Source organism: Momordica charantia (assembly GCF_013281855.1).
Source record: "Momordica charantia cultivar OHB3-1 chromosome 5 unlocalized genomic scaffold, Mcharantia_2.0 BLBB01000005.1, whole genome shotgun sequence".
Taxonomy (NCBI): domain Eukaryota; kingdom Viridiplantae; phylum Streptophyta; class Magnoliopsida; order Cucurbitales; family Cucurbitaceae; genus Momordica; species Momordica charantia.
In genome coordinates, this window is record NW_028275163.1 from 14,055,893 (window position 1) to 14,061,234 (window position 5,342).

The 5,342-nt window shown below is 40.5% G+C and overlaps 1 non-coding gene across 1 annotated transcript; it reads right to left on the bottom strand.

Moving 5' to 3' along the window:
- Positions 1 to 497: 497 nt before the first annotated feature.
- LOC148211383 (small nucleolar RNA R71) lies at positions 498 to 604 on the bottom strand. Its single transcript, XR_015791150.1, has one exon. It is a non-coding gene; the product is annotated as a small nucleolar RNA R71 (small nucleolar RNA).
- Between the last annotated feature and the right edge of the window lie 4,738 nt (positions 605 to 5,342).

A 5,342-nucleotide genomic window follows, 5' to 3' on the forward strand; every position in this document is an offset into this window, starting at 1 on the left:
AGAGTACGAGCACATCAATGGCAGATATTCCACCTCGTGATCCGGTTGATCCACCTGCTGTTAACGGTAATATGAGGGATCATGCAAGAAATGATGAATTCAACCATATCCAGATAGCGGACAACAGAGACGTGGCAATGCGAGAATATGCCGCCACGGCTTTTCAGAACTTTGATTCAGGGATAGTCAACCCTATTCCAGCCCACGTAAACTTTGAGCTTAAACCAATGATGTTCCAAATGTTGCAGACAATTGGACATTTTGGAGGGCAGGAACATGAGGATCCACATGATCATCTGAAATCATTCATTCAAATTGCAAATGCATTTCGATTACCTGGTATAACAGACGATGCTCTGAGACTAACACTTTTTCCATTTTCTTTGAAGGACCAAGCTAGAGCATGGCTCAATGCATTTCCACCGGGATCCATCACCACATGGGGGTCGTTAGTGGAGAAGTTCTTAACAAAATTCTTCCCACCTACTCGCCACGCTGATATCAGAGAGGAGATCATCTCTTTTAGACAGTATGATCGTGAACCTGTTCACGAGGCGTGGGAGAGATTTAAAGAACTAATCAGGAAATGTCCGAACCATGGCTTGCCGGCATGCATCCAGATAGAACATTTCTTTAGAGGCTTAGATCATCCTACTAAGATGATGCTAAACAATGCTGCCAACGGAGCCTTTACAAAGAAGACATTCAACGAGATAGTTGACATCCTAAATGACTTAGCTTCACACAACGAACTATGGTGTTCGCAAAGATCTAGGGCAGCACCAAAGAAGCAAGATCCAGCTGGAGTTTTGGCTCTGGACATTGCGACCTCGATGCAAAAAGAGATGGTTACAATGAACCAGAGGCTAAAAGAGATGGCATTGGGAATAAAAAATCCATTAGCCACGCCGATACAACCTGTGCAGTCGGATTATTGCACTCCTGCCCCTGTTTGCCAAGTCAACGATCTCATTTGTTCATTTTGCAGTGAAAACCATATTTATGATAATTGTCCACATAACCCTGCTTCCGTTTTTTATGTAGGACATGGGAACAATAGGAACTTTAACCCATATTCGAACACCTACAACCCAGGTTGGAGGCACCACCCTAATTTCTCATGGGGAGGTCAAGGAGGTTCGAGCGGTTTTAGTCAAGGGCAGAGCCAACAGAACAAGCAGCCCTATGTTCCACCTACACAGCAATACATCCCACCACCGCAACAGCAGTACAATCAGAGAACACAGACTCCACCAGTTCACAATAACAACTCAAATCTTGAGAATATGATGAAGGAGTACATGGCCCGAACCGACGCAGTGATACAATCCCAAGCGGCATCAATGAGGAATTTCAAATCTTTAGGCATAGGAGAAGCTAGACCTACTACGGTTACCCTCCAACTAGCAGATAGATCTATTATAAGACCTGAGGGAAAGATAGAAGATGTTTTAGTCCAGGTGGACAAATTCATTTTCCCTGCGGACTTTATCATTCTAGATTGCGAGGCAGACTTAGACGTTCCCATTATTTTGGGAAGACCATTTCTAGCCACTGGGGATACAGTTTTTAATGTAAGGAAGGGAGAAATTACAATGAGGGTAAATAATGAAGAAGTTAAATTTAACGTTCTAGATGCCATGAAATTACCAGGAGACTTTGAAGAGTGCTCTGCTATAAATAGCTTGAATCCTGTTATGTTTGATGAGTTTTATGACTCGTTAGTTACAGAGATTGAAGAAGAGCTTGATAAGATAGCAGAAGGACCAGAAGATGTGGCTAATCCTATTGAAAAAATACAAAAAGAAGAATGCAAGTCGTTACTTCCGTCCATAGTGGAACCACCCACGTTGGAGCAGAAGCCATTGCCGTCGCATTTGAAATATGCGTATCTAGGGGATAACGACACTTTACCAGTTATTATAGCTTCCAATTTATCACCTACTAATGAATATTCTTTATTGCAGATTTTGGAGAAGCACAAAAAGGCCATTGGATGGACGATAGCAGATATCCGAGGGATAAGCCCGGCCTTTTGCATGCACAAAATTCTATTGGAAAAAGATGCTAAGAACTCTATTGAGAGTCAAAGGCGGTTGAACCCGAAGATGAAAGAGGTTGTAAGGAAAGAAATTCTTAAATGGCTTGACGCCGGTGTTATATACCCAATATCCGACAGCAGCTGGGTAAGCCCAGTACAGTGTGTACCAAAGAAAGGGGGTATAACCGTGGTGGCCAACGAGGAGAATGAGCTCATCTCAACCCGAACTGTGAGCGGGTGGAGAGTTTGCATTGATTATCGCAAACTCAACAAGGTAACAAAGAAAGACCATTTTCCTCTCCCGTTTATTGACCAGATGCTCGACCGTCTGGCAGGTAAGAATTTCTATTGTTTTTTAGATGGATATTCGGGTTATAATCAAATTACTATTGCTCCAGAAGACCAAGAGAAGACAACATTTACGTGTCCGTATGGTACGTTCGCTTTTAGGCGAATGCCCTTTGGACTATGCAATGCACCCGCGACTTTTCAGAGGTGTATGATGGCCATCTTCTCTGACATGGTAGAAAATATTCTAGAGGTTTTTATGGATGACTTTTCTGTTTTTGGAAATTCTTTCGACGCTTGTTTAGTTAATTTGGAGAGAGTATTGGAGAGATGTGAACAAACAAACCTAGTCCTAAATTGGGAGAAGTGTCATTTCATGGTACAAGAGGGTATTGTTTTGGGTCACAAAATTTCCAAGCAAGGAATAGAGGTAGACCACGCTAAGATAGACATCATTTCAAAGCTACCTCCTCCTACAAATGTCAAAGGGATTAGAAGTTTTTTAGGGCATGGGGGATTTTACCGCCGCTTTATAAAAGACTTTGCTAAAATTTCTAAACCCTTGTGTCAATTGTTAGAACATGATAGACCATTTGTTTTTGATGATGACTGTTTAAAATCATTTGAAATGTTGAAAGTTGCTCTAAGTTCAGCTCCTATAATTATCGAACCTAATTGGGATTTACCTTTTGAGCTCATGTGTGATGCCAGTGATTATGCAATAGGAGCTATGTTAGGACAACGTAAAAACAAGATCTTGCATCCTGTGTATTATGCTAGTAAGACTCTGACCGGTGCACAACTCAATTACACTACTACTGAAAAGGAACTGTTAGCAGTTGTGTTCGCCTTTGATAAGTTTAGGTCTTACTTGATAGGCACAAAAGTCATTGTTTTTACTGACCATTCTGCTTTAAAATATTTATTTGCTAAAAAAGATGCTAAACCACGTTTGATACGGTGGATTTTGTTACTTCAAGAGTTTGATATTGAAGTTAGGGACAGGAAGGGTACTGAAAACCAAGTTGCTGATCACCTGTCTAGATTGGAATCCCCGCTCTGTGATGATGGAACTGTTATACGTGAACAATTTATTGACGAGCAACTCTTGCGAGTTGATTCAGTTCCGTGGTATGCCGATATAGCAAATTATTTGGTAAGTCGAATAGTTCCTTATGAGTTCAACAAGCAACAGGTAAAGAAATTTTTAAATGAAGTTCGATGTTATCGTTGGGATGAGCCTTTTTTATATAAGCTAGGACCTGACAATATCTTACGCAGGTGTGTCGCAGAAGAAGAGCACGAGGCGATATTAGACGCTTGTCATATGTCTCCATATGGAGGACATTTTGCAGGACACAAAACCGCAGCCAAAGTTTGGCAAAGTGGGTTCTTTTGGCCCACTCTGTTCAAAGATGCACATAAGTTTGCCCAGGTTTGTGACAAATGCCAACGGACAGGTAATATATCTAAACGCCACGAAATGCCTCAAACCCCGATCCTGGAGATTGAAATATTTGATGTGTGGGGTATAGATTTTATGGGTCCATTTCCATCTTCTAATGGTAAGCTTTATATATTGTTAGCAGTAGATTATGTTTCGAAATGGATAGAAGCCATTGCAACTGCTACCAATGATTCCAAAGTTGTTATTCGTTTTCTGCAAAAGCACATTTTTACGCGTTATGGAACCCCGCGTTGTCTGATAAGCGATGAGGGGGCTCATTTTGTGAATAGGTCTATGCAAAAGTTGCTGACTAAATACAATGTGCGTCATAGGGTTGCAACAGCATATCATCCTCAGTCGAATGGGTTAGCCGAAATATCTAATAGGGAGATAAAAAACATTTTAGAAAAAACTGTAAATCTTAACCGTAGGGATTGGTCTTTTAAGCTTGATGATTCACTTTGGGCATATAGGACAGCATTTAAGACTCCCCTCGGCATGTCCCCCTATAGGCTAATCTTTGGAAAAGCATGTCATTTGCCTCTTGAGCTAGAATATAAAGCATTTTGGGCTACTAAGAAATTAAATTTTGATTTGTTGGCTGCAGGTGAAGCGAGGAAGTTACAATTGTTGGAATTAGAAGAACACAGGCACTTTTCTTATGAGAATGCTAAGTTGTTTTCGAAGTCTTTGCAGACTTCGAGTTTTTCGAAGGGTCCGCTCAATCTCAGGGTCAAGGGGTAGAAGAAAAGATCTTGTGCTCATGCACTTTAACTTACCCTTGTGAGATAAACGACCAAAAATATAGAACAAAAACGGTGGATGGAAATTACACCCAACAACAATTCACAAAAATAAAAACTAAAAGAATTTGAAAATAATTTTAAAACTAAAGTCCCCGGCAACGGCGCCAAAAACTTGACTGGGTGTTTATGCTGAACGCACGCGCTAAGCGTGGTAACAATTATATAGATGCAAGCGCACACCTATCAGAGTAATATAAAATGGATGGAGTATCCAAGTATCGATCCTCAAGGACTTCTAAACAATTTCCAAACTCTAAAGTTTTAAAGAATAGTGAATGTTGGAATGAGTGATTCTTGTAAAATGGGAAGTGGTCACAAATAATGGTTTGGATTTGGGATTTGGACTTAGAATGATAAAACCTAGCCCGAATTACTTCAAGTTAGCCATCAAAGAATCAAGGACATGCTAAGGACAATATGCATTTTACTTTAGAAACCAACGACTACGCTTCTCACTTGACTTATGTCTAAGCAAGTTCAAAGTCCTAAGACATTCCCTAATATGTCTATTATGAGAGATATCTTAGTTTTAGGATGGAAATAGTCGCAACCTCGGGTTAAGGTCCTATGTCTAGGCTACTTAAGCGGAATCCTTATGTCTAAGGCGCTCCTCTCCTCGGTTTAACCACTCAACAATGCAAATAAGCAACCTTTTCAGTATTGACTTGTTAAGACTTACAGTGGCCTTCTCTAAATCCTAACTTTTTGGGAAAACATGTTGAGCAATGAATGGAAAGCAAAAAACACTACGTCTTAGCAA